We start from the raw sequence: 19,905 nt of genomic DNA on the forward strand, positions 1-19,905 counted from the left end.
TCGTTTTGAAGACGAGAACGTGACAAGGATGCCCACTCTCACCACTTCTATTCCACATATAATAGTACTGGAAGTCCTAGCCAGAGCAAGCAGGCAAGAGAAAGAAAAGACACTCGAAGAGGAAAATAAGAAGTCACACTATCTCCCTTCCCTAACAGTATAATTTTGTACTGAGAAAACACTGAAGACTTCATCAAATAGTGCTTGGAGTTGACAAACAACGTCAGTAAAATTTCACAACACAAAATCAATGTACAAAAATCAACAATATTTCTATATACAAATAATGTTCAAGCTGAGAGCCAAATCAAGAATGCAATAACATTTACGATAGCCATTCAAAAACAAAAAATAAAAAACAACAAATTACCTAGGAATACTTCTAAACAAGGAGGTGAAAGATCTCTGGAAGAACTACAACATACTGCTGAAAGAAATCAGAGATGACATAAACAAATGGAATAACATTCCATGTTCATGGATGGGAAGAATCAGTATCATTAAAATGATCATATGACCCAAAGCAATTTATAGATTCAGTGCTATTCCTTTCAAACTACCAACACCATTTTTCACAGAAATAGAAAAAAACTACTCTAAAAATCATATGGCACCAAAAAAGATCCCAAATAGCCAAAGCAATCAGAACCAAAAAGAACAAAGCTGTAGGCATCACATTATCTGACTTCAAACTATGTATGCTACCAGGCTATAGAAACCCAAACAGCATGGTACTGGTACAAAAACAGACACATAGACCAAATGAACAGAATAGAGAACCCAGAAATAAATCTGCATACCTACAGCCATCTAATCTAATTCAACTAAAGAGCTGCACAGAAAAAGAAACTAACAACAGAATAAACAGACAACATGCAGGAGGGGAGAAAATATCTGCAAACTATGTAACTGACAAAGTTCTAATATCCATAATCTGTAAAGAACTTAAATAATTCAACAACCAAAAAAAAGAAGTGGGCAAAGACATGAACAGACACTTCTCAAAATAAAACATAAAAGTGGCCAACGAACGTGTGGAAGAATGCTCAACTTCACTATTCATAACAGAAATGCAAATCAAAATCACAATGAGACATCATCTTACATCTTACCTCTATTATTAAAAAGTCAAAAAATAACAGATGCTGACAAGGTTGCAGAGAAAATGGAATGCTTACACACTTTTGGTTAAGAATGTAAATTAGTTCAGCTGCTGTGGAAAGCAGTTTGGAGATTTCTCAGAGAATTTAAAAATAGGACTTCCATTCATCGGAACAATCCCATTATTGCTCTGGGATATATAAACAAATAAGCATAAGTCATTCTACCATAAATATGTAAATATGCATGCACTATTCATAATATCAAAGACATGGAATCAACCTAGATGCCCATCAGCAGTGGACTGGATAAAGGAAATGTGGTATGTGTTACTGGAAGGAAGGCCTTGAATGTGAGTTGTCCAGGTCCTTGGTGTTTTGAACAAAGAATTGACAAAACGCACAAAGTAACAAAATGAAGGAATGAAGCAGCAAAAGCAAAGATTTATTAAAGCAAGAAGGCACTTCACAGGGTGAGAGTGGGCCCCAGCAAGTGGCTTAAGGGCCCAGTTACAAAGCTTTCTGCGGTCCCTATTGGCTACCCCTTATCTGGATGAAGGATTTGGCCCCTGGCTAATGAACAACTGAGGTGAATTGGCCCCGGGATCAACAGGGCCGGAGTGAATTAGTGCCCTATGCAGATGAACGGATGGCCCTTGTTTGGCCCAGGGCACCTTTCTGTTCTATCTGAGACCTATTGGAAGGAGGAGGATTGTAGGGAGAGAAGACTTTGATCCTCTGTTACTTGGACCTGGTAGATGAGGCTTTTCCTTTTGGTCCAGCTTTAGGAAGTTGGTGTTAATAGGTTCCCTGCCCTCAGACCCAAGTGTCTCCCTTTTGATCCAGCTTTAGGAAATTATCACGATTTGGCCTTAGATGCCCTACCTGCATACCTTTGTGTTTTCCTTTTGATTCAGCTTTAGGAAGTCAGCACAAATTAGCCTGAAGTTCTCTGCCTCCAAACCCTGTTCTCCTGCCTCAGAACCTATGCACTAGGGAATACTACACAGCCATATAAAGGAAAGAAATAATGTCCTTGGCAGCAACATGAATGCAACTGGAGGCCATTATCCTAAGCAAATTAACACAGGAACACAAAACCAAACACTGCCTATTCTCAATTATAATTATGTCAGAGCTAAACACTTGGTACTCAGGGACATAAAGATGGCAACAGTAGACACTGGGGACCGCTAGAAGGGGGAGAGAGGAAGGGAGCAAGGTTTGAAAAGCTAACTATTGGGAAATATGCTCAGTACCTAGATGAGAAGATCAGTCATACCCCAAACCTCATCAGTACACAATATACCCATGTAACACTCCTGCAAAGGTACCTGCTGAATCTAAAAGTTGAAAAATATATATATACACACACACACACACACACACACACACACACATATATATATATATATATATATATATATATATATATATATATGAGAGAACTATTCCTTTCAAATTCTAAATGGTGAATAGTCTTTGGACTATTAATCTTATTTGATATCTTCATAAATAAAATGACTCCCACTAGTTTTCATAGATTTTGTTTCTTGCAGAAGGAATGTGTGATGGCTAAGAGGTGAAAAATAATCCATGATCATAAACCAAAGGAAAATGAGTCTGTTTTTTATTAAAATGAACTAAAACAGTTTGTTTTATTTCTGGAAGTCATAAAAACAATTTAGAAACTAATCACTCAACTCAAGTCAAAAGGAATTCCAAATGGAATAAAAACATAAGTAAAAAAAATAAGCATAAAATTATTAGAAAACACAAACAACAACTGTAAGAAGAAACATGTATTTAGCATATACTTTGTGGTAGGTGAGAGCTGAATGAAAATATTTCAGAATCTGATGAGCTGCTAAATATCATGCTAGTAGTTTAACATGGGTTTCATATGGGCAATGTGTACAATGTGTAGTTTTTTATAAAGTGCTTTACACTATAAAAGTTGTCAAATGCATATGTCAGAGTTTTCTAATTTCTCCAGAGAGCTGGTTGTTAAACATTTACTAGCATACTACTACCTACATGTAACTTTATCATGAGCCTAATAACTAATCAGCTAAATGTCACAAATGAGGAGACAAGTGCAAAAACTAAAATTGAATTGATATCAAGAAAACTTTTTTAAAAATTAAATGCAGACATGAAATCACAAATGGAGTACTGATATCTTGCATTAAATAAATAACATGACAAATACTATTTATTTTTACATGGTAAAGAATTTATACAAATTATAAGATGAGCACTCTGATAAAAATCAAAGTACAGGAAATAAGCAAGCTGAAGAAAAGGATTATGCAAGATTAATGTAAAGGAAATAAAACATTCCCTAAACCTGTAAGGCCCTACTTTTTTCATAAATCAACAACAAAATATAAAATCCTAATATTGTAGATGATAATTGGTTTATAGAGAAAAAACAAACACACATACATATTCATCCCATTGGTCAAGTTTTGAATGACGTATACAGTAAACAAATAATTATGTAAAAACAAATCATCAAATAATGTGTATTCTTATGCATATACTCACCATGTTAATTTTTTGGAAGGATATATAAGAAACTATTGGCATTGGCAATGTACTTTCTGGAGATATTATAGGTATCAGTGAAGACAGGAAGCAGTAATAAGAGGGAGAATATTCACTTTATATAATTTTATAGCTCTACTTTTAAACCATATGAATGTGTTTTTATTAAAAATATCAAGTAATAAATTTAGAATGTTAAGAAAAAACTGAATGTATGATGTAAATTGTATTGTAAATGCTATATAGATATGAATACATAGAATGAAGAGTCAAAAGAGAAACACATATGTTCAGCATTTATTTCGTTTTCTTTCAGTTTCATATTTGCTTTGTTATCCAAATATTCTAAAGGATTAAATTTAATAATCAGAATAAAATATATATTATGGAATTAGGATATGCACTGGGGGGGGGTGGTCCTAAACTCCTTTGACAGATGTAGTTAGGAGAATAGCGTATTTTTATATTTCATAAAATTCAATCAAGGGGAAAAAATAAAACACAGCAGGTGGAAAATTTTTCTTCATGGAAATTGATGCATGAGATTTCTTGGCTTTGAAAATGTTGGGAAAAGTGGCCTTAATACTGAAAATATATGTTGTTCCCAGGCAGTTTTTGCATGTACAAGGAACCATTTGAGATTCTTAGTAAGATACAGATTTCTGACCTCTACTCTCTGCAGACATTCCTTCAACTGTATAGGGCTTAAGACTGGGTGTGATATCCAGATTATATTTTCACCATAGTTTGGAACTATTTTCCCTGAAAGCTCACGTTAACAATGTATTCAAGCATTATCAAGATTGCAATGGGTAATAGGAGGATGTTTGTTTTCATCTTCAAATAGCAAGTGGTTCAAATTTCTCATTTTACAAATTATAATATTTTCCCATTTTAAATGGGGTATCAGATGCTTTGTGACTGAGGCAAACATTTATTTACATGAGAAAAAAAAAAACTCATGAAAAGTTGTTTTTAAAAGTGAAGTATTTTAGGTCAGCTGTGATGGCTCACACCTGTAATTCCAGCACTTTGGGAGGCCAAGGCAGGTGGATCATTTGAGGCCAGGAGTTCAAGACCAGCCTGGGCAACATGGAGAAACCCCATCTCGACTAAAAATACAGAAATTTGCTACTTGTGCATGCCTGTAATCCCAAGTACTTGGGAGGCCGAGGCAAGAGAATCACTTGAACCCGGGAGGCGGAGTTTGCAGTTAGCCAAGATTGCACCGCTGCAATCCAGCCTGGGTGGCAGAGTGAGACTCTGTCAAAAAAAAAAAAAAAAAAAAAAAGAAGTATTTTCTAGAGCCTGCAAGGTTCTGGACATAAGAGTGAAACAACTGATATGTGCACACTCTTCACTGGTACTTGTGAAAATGAATCATGACCTTTCCATGATTTCTTTTGAATTGTATGGATCATGAAAGTAATAGATTTTGATGCTCTGTCTCTATATATATACATACAATATTAAAATTCTGAGCCTTAAATGTGTGTATAGAAGTGTACTTTAAATTAGATCTCTCATGAAGCAAATAAAAATCTATCATGAATTTAGAATGGTCATGAGACCCACCTTCTGCTTAAAAAAAAAATCACAGCCTACATAAGCGTTGTATTCAGGGTAAAAACATTATAATGCCTGGAGAGATATCTTTCTTGCATAACTTCATTTCATAAAGACAGTAAGCAGAAAGGATAAAAAAGAAACAGTGTGTGTGTGGTAAAGCTTCAGAAAGAAGTTAAGAAATTCCCAACACTTAAAAAAAAAAAAAAAAAACCTCTGGGGAGAAACTATGTGGCCAGGGAGCCAATTATAAACCAGAATACAAAGGACTTGTTCCACACAGGAGCTACTAAGAAAGCTGTCACCCAGAAACAGAAATGTAGGAAACAGATTATCCATGAGGTGATAACATAAAGCTTCATAAGTGAATGAACTATCTCTGAAAGACACAGAAAAAAAGTAAAACAAGGAAAGGTAGCAGGAGAGACTGATCATAAATGCTGATCCATTAAAAAATAAATTTAAAATGCTGTTAATATGATGCAACATAAACAAGAAAACTATCAAGAACATAGGAAGGTCATTTGACTACCACTGTTTTTGAAAGGATAAAAAAGGAACACCAACTATTGCATTTTCATTGCATAATTAACATTTATGTAGCTATGCAAGTATATAAATATGGTAGTCATCAACTCAGGGCCAATTCTGTTTGTAATATCACCCTTTCACTAACCCTCCCCACCATCACTGTATTATTTTGAATTTTGAAACAAATTTCAAACGTTATATCATCTTATTTGTGTGTGTGCCTGTATAATTAAGACAATTTATTTTATTTTGTGTAGATTTATAGACCTTCATTCTTGAAAATTTTTATACAATTTGTTTTATATTGTTTAAAATATTTTTATGTTACCAAGTCAAATCTAAACAATATGCTATATTCAAGGAAACCCAGATTCTCCCTCTACCCAGCAATATTCTGCTTAACAATTTGGTTCTGAGTTTCTGGATTGAGGATTGACAGATATGTCACCCTTTAATTTCTGTACTGTCTGATGTAGAAAGTTGAAAATTATAACATAAACTCTGTATCTCAAATACACTTAACATAAACTCCATATCTCAAATACACTTTTCTCTAAATCTCAGATTTATAATAAATGATAGCAAATTTCTTTCCAATACTTGTTATATGTGCCATTGCATGTACATTATTATATAATTTTCATAACAGCCTGGTAGTATAAGAATTATTTGTGTGTGTATGAACAGGAAATCTGAGACAAAGAGATCTTAATTATCTAACACACTCATAAATATCAAAATTGGAAATTGATAGTGCTATATAAGAAGGAAACTGAATAAATTACCTACTCTGTGATTGGCTGCATTGAACACAGGTGCAGCACAAAGGAAAAGCTATATTGATAAGCAATATCTTTAATTAGGGAATAAGGAGCACAAGGGAATTTCTATCATCAAATTATTACAACAGAATTGAGTCATATTTTGAAGTAACGTCAATAAGATGATGTGTTAATCATCTACATAGCAGCAGCCAAAAATACAGGGAATTTGGAAAGGAAATCAAATCACAGTGAGGCAATGTACAAGTAACGGTATAAGAGCAAAGACGTAAGGTTTCAGAAAATGTGCCTTTGTGGTTGGGCTCGGTGGCTGACACCTGTAATCCCAGCAGTTTGGGAGGCCAAGGTGGGCAGATCATGAGGTCAGGAGATCAAGACCATCCTGGCTAACATGGTGAAACCCTGTCTCTACTAAAAATACAAAAATTCACTAGGTGTGGTGGCACATGCCTGTAATCCCAGCTACTCAGGAGGCTGAGGAATGAGATTAGTTTGAACCCAGGAGGCGGAGGTTGCAGTAAGCTGAGATCGCACCACTGCACACCCCAGCCTGGCAACAGAGCAAGACTCCAACAACAACAACAAAAAAAAAACAGAAAGAGAGAGAGAGAAGGAGAGAGGGAGGGAGGGAAGGAGGGAGGGATGAAGGAAGGAAGGAAGGAAGGAAGGAAGGAAGGAAGGAAGGAAGGAAGGAAGGAAGGAAGGAAGGAAGGAAGGAAAAAGAAAATGTGCTCTTGTTATTTTTTGTTGCATCATTGAAAAGTAAAGGGAAACTCTTGTTATAAAATATTGCATTTGGCACAGGTTAAAAGAATCTCTTTTCACTTTAAATGTATAATAACAAAAATATCTTAATAATATTTTGCCTTATTATCTCCTCTTTAGTTACTTCTGTCATTTAGGTATTTGGCCACCTTAGCCCTCTGTAACTATTAGTTTTAATTTAATCATTCAAAACTCTTTGCCTCTTTTCATATCTTGGGCTTCCCTTCCTTGCATGTGCCTTTTATATGCATGAATGCATTTGTTAAGCCTTCAGAATGTTTTCAGTTTTATTGAGGAATAATTGACATACAATGAACTGCACATATTTAACATCTATATTAGATGAATTTGGGCTTATGCAAACACCCATGATGCCATCACTACCGTGAAGGTAACAGACACAACACCACCTCCTAAAGTTTCCTTTTATCCCTTTGATTTTGTTTGTGATAAGAATGCCTACCATGATATCTATTCTCTTAACAAATTTTGAAGAGCACAATACCGTATTGTCAACCATACTCACTATGTTGTAGAGGAGGTATCTAGGACTTATTTATTTAGCAAAATTAAAACACTAAAGTTTCATTGAACAACATTCGGTTGAATCCATTGAATTGTTATCCACACTTCTCCCACCTCCCCCAACGTCCCTGACAACCCCTGTTGTATTCTCTGCTTCTGTAACTTTGACTATTTTAGATACTGCATATAAGTGGGATCATATGGTGTTTGTTCTGTGACTGACTTATTTCTCTTAAGAAAATGTCCACAAGTTTCATCCATGTTGTCACAAACGGTAGGATTTCCTTCCTGTTTAAGGCTGAGTCTTATTTCACTGTCTCTGTAGACCATGTTTTCTTTATGCATTTATGGGTCTATGGACACATAAGTTGTTTCCATATCTTAACTATTGTGAATAATATTTGCTATGAACATGAGAGTGGAAATACTGCTTCAAGATATCAGTTCAAGACTGATATCAGTTCTTTTGAATATATACCCAGAAGAGTGATAAATAGACAAGATGTTGGTTCTAATTTTAATTTTCCGAGGAACCCCATACTGTTTTCCTAAGCTGCTGCGCTATTTATATTTTCAATAGTGTACAAAATTCCTCATTTCTCCACATCTTTGTCAGCATATTTTGTGCTTTTTTGTTAACAGCCATCCTAAGAGTTGTGAAGTGATAATCTCATTGTACTTTTGATTTGCATTTCCCCGACAATGGCATTGAGCCTCCTTAAATATAACTGTTGGCCATTTCTATGTGTTCTTTTTACAGTGTTTATTATTATTCTTTTTGGTACTTAAAATGTTTTATTTTTTATTCCATTTTTGAGGATTTATCAGATCCTTCTTAGTTTCCTCTTACACTTTTAAAATATTTCATTTATCAGAGTATGAGTTTCTTTGCATTCACAACATGTGTATGTGTACATATATAGCGACATATATGTGTGTGTTTGTCTGTATATACCATGGCCCTTTCCTATGAAAAAAAAGTTGAGTGTCTATATATTGGCCTTACACTTGTTCATTTCTAATAATCATTGTCTCCTTTTTAAGGTTCATTTTATACACTCACCATTTAATAAGAAATAAAAAGTGGGAGTGTTTAGACATTGGACAAAAGAAGTAAGAACTTGGATTTAGATATAGTATCCTAGGATACTTGCTCCCAAGTGACTTAGTGTTCACATTGTGCTCTCAGCCATCTGGAGTTTTTACTCCCAAGTGATCAGGAAACTTTATCTGAAGTTTTGTGGGCTATAAATTGTTCATGTTATGGTAGTATCCATATCTCTTCCCTGACCTGGATTAGTACCCACTTAATGTAATTGTCACCCTCATGATCTCCGTGTCGCCACCATACTTTTTCCTGAGCTGCTGCACCATTTTACATCCCATTTTACATGCCACAGATTGCTCTATCAAAAAGATGATGATGGACCTGGGGGATCACATTCATTCCCATCTTCTCTAACTCTCCACCATTTTTTATCAAATGCAGAGTTAACATGTTTCTTTCTTGTTTTATCTATTTATTTGTACTTATTTACTTAACTAACATGGTCACAAATTTGTTAAAGTTTTTATTAGATATTTATATTTTCTCTTTCCTGTGGTGATCGCTAGTTTTCTTGACTTTTTATTTTAATAATATATATTTGTTTATAAACTTCTGTGCATGTTCATATGTCACAAACATTATAAATATTTCCCAATTTATCAGTTGCCTTTTAATTTTCATAGTTTTCTTTTTGCTATATTTGTATTGGAAGTTTTTGAAATCAAGTGACAAGTACTAATATAATAGTTTGCTGTTGTCTTTATGCTTAGGAAAGGACTTTTTCATCCTGAGATGGAAAAAGTATTTATTTTATTAATTTTTACTTCTCTAAAATTTACTTTTTTGCACATAGATTTGGTTTGGATGTTGTTTAAAATCTTTGACAAAACGTGTTCGCCATTGTCACATTCTCCATATTTTTTCATGTGTCACTGCATTTGAGAGCGATTTTGCAAAAATCATTGCTTGAAATTTGGTTTGTTTCCAAGTATATGGTAAAGAGTGTTTTCTTTTAATATCTTACTGCATTTTATTTGTAGTATGGTTACAGAGAAGAGAGGAACATAGAGTTTTAATTATATTTACCCAGTAGTCTACAAGATTAAACATTTTATATTACAGGTTGGACCTACATAAAATGAACTTGGAAGAAATTCATTTGGAATTAAGCTTTAAGAAGTTTTCATCTTTAGTCTTTGTTGTCAAGACAGGAAGCTCTATCTACTTTATATTCAGATTGCACCCTCAGAAAAGGTGGTCTGTGTGCAGAATAACTGAACAGAGGGACAGAGCATTCAGCATGCACAGCATGATTGCTTTATTTTGTTGCGTTTCTCTATGACTGTGAAAGGCATGACCCCAAAACTTAGGGACTTGTTATCTTTTAAGATTCTGTGTTTGACAATACAGACAGTTCTTTGCTAATCTTTCTGGAGTCACTTATATGGCTACATTCTTCCACCAGGACTGAGAGATTCAAGGTGGCCTCAGGCACTTTGCTTCCAGTTGGTGTAAGATGTCAGCTGAGCACCTTGTTTCTGTTCCTGGTGGCTTCTCACCTCCAGTAAGCTAGAGTGGGCTTTCACAATATGGTCTTCTCAGAGGGTAGGAGAGGAAGTTATACGGCTTCTTCAATCTTAGATTGTAGACTTTGTATATCATTTTACTCCATTCTATTTATCAAAGCAAGTTATAAGTAAAGCATAGAGTCAAGGGAGGACAATAAATAAACTTCACTTTTTGATGAGAACAATGACAAAGTCACGACGCAAACAGGCGTGGAACCAGGAAGCATGATTCATTGGAAGTCACTAATATAACATAAGACAAAGCCAGACATTTTACTAACAGGCTTAGTCATCATTACATGCAATGATGACGTTCACATTATATCATGTTAGTTTTCCTGGGTTAAGAAATCTTCTTGCTCTGAAAAAGAAGGCTGAGTTTGTGGTTTTAACTTCCTGAAATACTTCACAGATGAAATCATCTTATATTATCAAGTAGAAAGTGTCTAAGGGTGATCAGTAAATCACTCCATGTCATTCCCAAATCAGTACTCTGACAAAATTAGATTAATACTGTAACCATTTGCTCAATGATTACTTAGTGCCAGGTTCTCAGGTAAGCACTTAAAATAATTATCTCTTTAAAATTCACAACATCCCAATGAGGTCTATATTATTATCCTCCTTTGGAGTCTGAAAAATATGAGACCTGGAAAATAATATACAGTCTACTTCTGATTATTCCATATTTAGTAAACAGAGGAACTATACTTTAAGCCTAGGTCTCTTTGTTTACAATGATTGTGCTCTAAAAGACTATGTTATAGTCAACACATATTTTAAGGGGTTTATTGAAATTTCAAATTCATACAAGGGTTTTATTTATTTATACATCTTTTTTTTTTTGAATGGTAACTTAGTCTGCATTTCACCTGAGAACAACTCATGAAAAAATTTTAGAAATATTTTATAAAAAATTATTCGGTAAACCTGACTCCACAAATTATAAAATGCACTAAAATACTACAGTAATAAAATGGATTTAGTGCTCTTACAAAGGTAGGCAGATTGCTCAGGGGTATAAAAAGAAAGCCCACAAGTAGATTGTCCCAAATGTAAGAAATTCATATATAATTAAGATTGGTTTTGGAAGAGTGGAGGAAGAAAGAATTATCCTATAATGTTGAATAATTTGTCCAAGCACAATTTTAAGTGTCTTTTCAAAAAATAGAAGCCATATTTTTACATGATAAGACATGTCAAAATTAGGCTGGGCGTGGTGGGTTAAGCCTGTAATCCCAGCAATTTGGGAGGCCAAGGTGGGAGGGTCACTGGAGCTCAGGAGTTTGAGACCAGCCTGGGTACCATAATGAGACCTCATCTCTATTAATTAAAAAATGAAATAATAAAAAAGAACATATCAAAATTAATTTTAAATAAATTAATGTTTTAAATAAGTAAAGGAAGTTATAGAAAAATATATTTTAGGTTTTGCTATGGGAAATATCTTTGTAAGCATAAAATCAACTGAGATTAGTTCTATTTAAAATGAAAACATTATTAGATTTTGCACATACGGTGATGTTAGAAAATGTGTGCCCTCATTAGCAATCAAAGGAATACAAAAGAAAATTAGGCCCAACTTTAGGCTTGAACTTTGCAGAATTATAGAAGATATTTGAATTTCTATGACTAGCAAGAGAGGGAGAAACAACAATATAAGAAAAAAGTTGGTGGGAAATTTAAATGGCATACTTTTCTTGACAGCAGTTTGACACCATATGCCAACATCCTCTTTTTTTTTTTTTTTTTTTGCTTTGGGTAAAATAAGAAAGTTTTTCTAAAAAAATATGGAGATTTTCATGCCTTAAAAATAAGTTTAGGTAAATAAATAATTATATTTTCAGAAAGATAACTTACTATTCATCCACTAAAAATCCCACTGAAGAATATTTACAATTATAGAAAATGGTGTTCATAAATTACAAAATAAAAATTAGGTATATAGCTTAGTAACACAGCTGACTCTTGAACAACACTGTTTTAAACTGTGATAGTCCACTTATACACAGATTTTTAAAAATAAAAGTCACACTGGGTGTGCCTGTCTCTCCTGCTCCCCCTTCCATTTCCTTTACCTCTTTTGCCTCTTTCTCCTGGGAAACAGTAAAATCAAACCATCCTTTTCCTCCTTCTCCTCAGCCCACTCAACGACAAGAGAACAAAGATAAAAACCTTTATGATTATCTGCTTCCACTTAATGAATAGTAAATAGATATTGTCTCCCTTATGGTTTTTGTAATAACGTTTTCTTTTCTCTGACTTACTTTATTATAAGAATACAGTATGTAATACATATAACATGCAAAATATGTGTTAACTGACTGTTTATGTTATTGGTAAGGCTTTGGTCAACTGTAGTCTACTAGTAGTTAAGTTTTGGGGCAGTCCAAAATCATGTGCAGATTTTCAACTGTGAGGGGGTCAGTACTCTTAACCCCCACATTGTTCAAGGGTCAATTGTAATCTAGTCTTTATTTTGTAAGCAAATAGATATTAATGTTAGAAAAATATACACGTTATTGTTAATGAATCTATTTTGTTAAAAGTAATTTTTATTTTCTAGTTTTGGTTTGTTGCACTATTCTGTATTTTTCAAGTACTATCATGTGTTTTTGAATGGGAAATATTGAAAATATTTAACAAACAAAATGGCAGTGGGACAGACTAATAAAATAAAACACCTGAGGTCAAGAGTTTGAAACCAGCCTGGCCAACATAGCGAAACGCCATCAATAACATCACCAATCAGAGTGGGCATTGCTATAAACCAATACTATTACTGCTATAATGTGACTACTGACTTCAAGTCTGCAAGGTGTGTACATTATAACTTACACTATCAGAAGAAAAAAGCAACTAAATTTATAAAGTGAAACAGTACATGGGAAGAAATACCTAGGATTGGGATCCATGAAGCAGGGGAAAGGTGTTTAATCTGCTTAGAGTAATGACAAAACATACAATTTTGATAGAAATAAAATGGAGATAGAGATAAAAATAGAATATTAAAAAAAAACAAAGGGTCTATTGTAAGAAATCCAAAAGCTAACTAAAATGAGCTTTGGGAAGAGAAAGTCAGAAAATGGTGAAAATTGTTATAAAATAAATGATAGGTAAAAATGTATTATAAAGCCAAGAACAATGAGAAGATTGAACATATATCAGAAAAAAATACAAAACCAAATAAAAGAAAAAATCAAGTAGCATCAATCTTTTCATTGGCAACAAAAGATAAAGGATTCAGTAAGTCAATGCCTTCATTTTTGAAGGAAAACTTATTTTGAACAAGTATTCTGCAACTAATTAAATTACAAGAAAATAAGAATATTTCCATTGCACTATAATTAAGAAAGGCTGAATCTCCAGATTCTTTCTGAGAAAATTACCTGATGCTCTATTTTAATACAGAAGTAAGTGAAGGCCTGATGCGGTGGCTCATGCCTGTAATCCCAGTACTTTGGGAGACCGAAGCTGGTGGATTGCTTGAGCTCGGAAGTTCAAGTCTAGCCTGGACAAATTAGTGAAATCCTGTCTCTACCAAAAATACAAAAAAAAAAAAAAGGCCAGGCTAATTTTTTTGGTGGTGGCAGGCACCTGTAATCCCATCTAGTCAGGAGATGGAAGCAGGAGGATTGCTTCAGCCTGGGAGGGGGAGGTTGCAGTGAACCGAGATTGCACCACTGCATTCCAGCTTGGGCAACAGAATGAGACCCTATCTCAAAAAAAATAAAAATAAAAGTATATGGAAAGCAACAAACAGGAAGATGTGGGATATAAGAAGTGGTGGAAGTAAACCAGAGGGTCAATGAAAAGAAATATTAATGAGGCATCAGTTGATCCCAGTTTGAACAATCAGCTCCAAAACCTTCTACATGCACAAAAAATGGAGGGATTTTACTGCACCATGTAGAAATAGCTAAAAATTGGCAGTGTATTATGAATATAGTAAAGAAGACATACATTTATTTTTTCAGTGACCACAAGAAGAGAAGAAAAAGGAAAGAAGAAAGGAAACGAGAAATAATTTAAAATGCAAAATTTTCAAAGTTAAAAGAAAAAAAAAAAAAAACAACTTTTAAGAATGCCATGATTAAAATATGAAGTTAACAGGAGGCCGAGGCGGGCGGATTACGAGGTCAGGAGATCCAGACCATCCTGGCTAACACGGTGAAACCCTATCTCTACAAAAAATACAAAAAATTAGCCGCGCATGGTGGCGGGCGCCTGTAGTCCCAGCTACTCGAGAGGCTGAGGCAGGAGAATGGTGTGAAATCGGGAGATAGAGTTTGCAGTGAGCCGAGATCGCGCCACTGCACTCCAGTCTGGGCGACAGAGGGAGACTCTGTCTCAAAACAACAACAACATCAACAACAACAGATAGTGAGCACAGTGCAAATGCAACGAGCCTTTGAAACAGACAGGCAAAGGTAGAGCTGGAAAAACTGGGAGGTGGCAGAACAGAATCCAAGAAAAGGTTTTAGACATTAAAATGTTCACCGTATGTATGGGAATCAAAGCTGATGGAAAATGGTGATTTAAGAATATTATCTAAAGTTATGGCGGGGTGCAGTGGCTCACTCCTGTAATCCCAGCAGTTTGGGAGGCCAAGTCGGGTGGATCACCTGATGTCAGGGGTTTAAAACCAGCCTGGCCAACACAGTGAAACCCCGTCTCTACTGAAAATACAAAAAAAAAAAAAAAAAATTAGCCCCGAGTGGTGGCGGGCACCTGTGATCCCAGCTACTCAGACAGCTGAGGCACAAGAATCTTAAACCCGGGTAACGGAGATTGCATTGAGCCGAGATTGCGCCACTGCATTCCAGCCTGGGCGACAGTGTGAATCCGTCTAAAATATATATACATATATATATAATTACATATAAAAGTAGTGGAAGAATTAAAATCAATTATACAAACAAATTTTTCAGAAGGGATTCAGTGGAAGTAGAAGTTGAAGAATGGGAATTAAACCTTTACCTTTCCAAACTGAACATCCATATAGAAATTTGAAAAATAATTATATAATAAACATTCTTTTATAATTAAAGGGGTAACTGTCAATGGAACTAAAATGAGAATAAACTAAAATGTTCATCTCTAGGAAGTGTGATTGAAAATGAGCTGAGTGAAGTTAAGAGCTCCTTCAGTATCAGACCCTAAAATTTAATGTTATGTCACATATATACATTAAATTGATAAAGGTTTAAAAATAAATTTTAGATTGGAAGCACGTGAAGGCATTTGATATGTTGATTTGATGCTTGGTTTCAGAGTTTCAAGTACTTATACAAATAAAAGTTTGTCTCTTACATTAGAGCAAATTATCTTACTTTAAAATTAAAACCATTTACCCTGCCCTATGCTATTTTGTTACTTTTCACTACAGTTGACAATGTCAAATGTCTTTACTCTGATCTATTTTAACAAACAGGAGAAGGTACAATACATATTGAGGAGCTCTTAGAGTAAAACAGAATTCCTTAAAAAAAAAAAATACAGTTGCATTGACAGCCCTTTGTTTCCCAGATATCTCTGTACAACATAAAGACAAATTAAAATTTACTCACCTATTTTTGAATAAAACATTCAGTGTATGAAGAAACAGGTGATTTACAATTAATATACAACAATGGTGTATACGAAGTTATATGCATTTATATATGTTGTGTATTTCTCCTGGAAAGCAAAAGTCTGTACATAATAAAAATAGAACATAATCAAATAGGTCTCTCTAAAAATGTAATTGTACAATGGTTTGAAAGTACTTGCCAATAATAGTTCTCATTCTGGACATTTATTTCAATATCCAACAGTATGTCTTCACCCTTCTCAATAGATTTAATAGGTACTTTTTTCCCCCACACAGTTCTGCAATTAAATTATAACCATAAATTGTCAGTATAGGGCAAAATTTCCTAAGGGCATCAATAAGTGCATAATTGAATTTCAGTGTAATGACCAAAATGGCCAAATATAAAAATAATCAGCCAAATAAAGGAGCAATTAAATTCCATGCCTGTAAAAATGCAGGTGCAAAATATTATGCTGCATCTAGATCTCATGAAAAATTTGGCTCTTCATATCAAATTAAATTGATAGTCAATGATTTGGTATAGCACTGAAGAGTATTATAGGAGAAATACAAATGTGAAATATAAATTTCCTCCCCCAATACAGACCAACCTAGAGTATGTTCATCACAACCCCACATTTGAAGAATTCTATACTAAGTCTCAAAATAATTATGCCAATTGAAGTACTTCCTCATAAAGAAATGGTTTAAAAAATTGCCTGCTTAGGAGAAATGGCAGAAGCAATTATGCACCTAAAATTGGAAACCTGATAGAAATAATCTTTTACTATATTATCATAAAATCTGAAGTCTGCATTATATAAACACAGGTTATTATCCCATTAGCCAGACCTTCCTGGATTGGTCAACATGACACAGGAATTGTTAATGCTGATTATAACAAAGACTTGCATGTATTTTATAGAACTAAGATTACTTTTAATTCAGTAAAACAATTGCCTTCACATATTATTTACGAAATAGAAGCAGAAGTACTTATTTACAAATTTCAGACATTTAGGAAATATTGTCTGAGATTTTTCTTGGCACAATTGAGTATGCAAATGCTCTTCCAAATAATTAGTGAAATGTACAATACATACTAATCTTAGGCATGGCTTTTGTTGTCTTAAATAATGATAGACCTAAATAAAACAACTATTTTCATCTGCAATTGAGATAACATTAAAAAATGCAAATTGCCTAAATAAAGATTTTACAATTTGACCCAGAATTATTTAGGTTCTTAGAGCTGTTTTGGGATCTGCTGTTTGCTTATTATACAATTGTTTATCACATTAAACACACTAAAATATCTTAACAAATAATGGATAATCTTACTGCAGATTATGTTCCTGGTCCATATTGTTTTATATATCAGCAAATAAAATTAAATTGTTAAATAATCAGCTCAATAATGACTGTGAGCTGAGAACTCCTGTTCTCAAAACCAGCAGACTAAAGTCTATTTATTTGACAAAGAGAGAGTTCTTGACCACACAGGAATACATAGACTCTATTTTTGTTTGTGGAAGAGAAAAGAACATTAGGATACTAGTTAGTAGTTTCTTTTTCTAGCAAGGACAATAGTGTGAAATAGGAATATTCTATTATATTTAGTAAACACCATTGACAGATTATATGTCATAAAATATAAATCATGAACTTCCCATGGAAAACATCAATATACTTTATATATCAATCTATTGACAGTGAGTATAATGATCATTTTAAAAGTGGATAATAATAATTTCTAGATTTCTATAAAGTGATCTACACTTTCAAATGAAGAACTGAGACATAGAGAAGTAATGACACTTGGAAGTGACAAACAGTAAATGGCAAAGGTGACTGGGAAAACCAGCTCCCAATCCTGTGAAAAGCATGAACTGGATTTTAAGCATTTTTTAATGAAAAACAATAGAGGTCACTTAAAACATAATTTTTCCCTGTCAGAAATGCCACAAATATTCTTAAAATAATTTTTTAACATTTTGCCTGTCATATTACTATTTTGACTGAAGAGATTATACTGCAATTTGATGTTTTAATAAAGCTCCAATTTAACAGTTACAGGAAACTAGCAAGCACACAATAACAAACCCAGCAGGGAGCAAGTCTTTCTTCTTAATTAGGATTCCTTTGAAAGTCAGTAAAAAAGAGCTGAATTTAAGAAAGATATTTTTACCAAATTAAGTCTTTTGCTGCTAAAAGTACTTTCTTTATTTATACTGAGCATTTTACATTTTGAAAAATTAGTGGGATTTATCTGCCAATCTAAGATATTATACTTCTTCAGTTTCATCCCGTGATTTGTGCCTCTTATTTATGTCAAAGTTTGCTTTTGTTTTTTTATTTTATTTTGTTTGTTTTTTTTATTCTTTTGATTTATGTTTTCTTACCATTCAAATGTAATACATTCTTAGATACTTTCATTTTGGCAATCTCAATAGTAAGAGTTTCTAGGAATTTTAAGTGTTTAATTCCCACTCTTTCTTTTACAATGGAATTAGGTCACTAGTTATGAATTCTCACCTTTTACATGGCCATTTTTCAAGATTAGTTAAATATATATCCTGCATCTCTAATCTTATTAATTTTTTTTTTTTTTTTTGAGACTGAGTCTCACTCTGTTGCCCAGGCTGGAGTGCAGTGGCACTGTCTCTGCTCACTGCGACCTCCATCTCCCAGTTTCAAGCAATTCTCCTGCCTCAGCCTCCCCAGTAGCTGGGACTACAGGTACATACCCCGACACCTGGCTAATTTTGTATTTTTAGTAGAGATGCGGTTTAACCATAGTGGCCTGGCTGGTCTTGAACTACTGGCCTCACCTCGGACTCCAAAAGTGCTGGGATTACAGGTGTGAGCCACAGCGTCGGGTCATGTGAATTTTTTCTTGTTATTAGTTGTTTGAGGAAATAAATAACCAAACAAAAGAAAAAGCCTACATTTGGCTTATGGATGGCTTTTCATGCTATGATGGTACTCTCTGGAAGTTGACTGCCAGAGCATCAAGGTCCCACTCAAGAATGTCCCTAAAAGACAAAGGGTAAGAGAAATCTTTCCAGTAGGCCCATTTTTGCAGAGTATGTTTGCTTTTCACTGTGACTGAGTGGGGGTTATGAGCAAAGGTCCTGCATTAATTTGTGGGTAGTGACCAACTGTGTGGTCAGTGGTCAGGGACTTAAAAAGAACAAATTAGAAGTTTTTTTTGTTTTTTCCTGTTTGCATAAATAAATGGACAAGAGTAATGTAAGCTGATTTCTTGGAATGGGTACAGAGTATGTAAATATTTATGCATAACAGAAATGCTTACAAAGTGCTACAAAGAAAATTAGAAATAATCAGGAGTACACTATGACCCACCATTTGACTGTTATTCAGCTTCTTTATCTAACATGACAATCCTTGTCCAACACAGCCATATACAAAAAACAAATAAAAAATGGTAGTAGGCATGGAGTGTTGCATGTGTATTTAATATTTAGGAGTTCCTTCTCTGGTTGGAATGCATACTCTCCAAAATGATGGTGTTGTCAATGTGATAGTATGAAGAGGTGGGATCTTCACAAGAGGTGATTAGGCCATGAGGGCAGCATCCACCTTACTGGCATTAAGCCTATTTTAAAGGGTACTTCTCTCAGTGTCCACTTAGTTCACCCTCTGCCTTCTGCTATATAAAGATGCAGCAGGAAGGCCTCAGCAGACCAAATGTGTGAGTGAATTGATCTTGGACTTCCCAGCCTCTAGAATTGAGAAATAAATTTCAGTTTTTCATAAATTACCCAATCTCAGATATTTTGTTATGGCAGCTCAAATGGACTAAGGTATTCCCTATCACTGAGATGACCACCACTTCAATGTGTATATATTTTCCCAAGAGCAGAGATTAAGT

This window comes from Macaca nemestrina, chromosome 19 (genome assembly GCF_043159975.1).
Source record: "Macaca nemestrina isolate mMacNem1 chromosome 19, mMacNem.hap1, whole genome shotgun sequence".
NCBI lineage: Eukaryota > Metazoa > Chordata > Mammalia > Primates > Cercopithecidae > Macaca > Macaca nemestrina.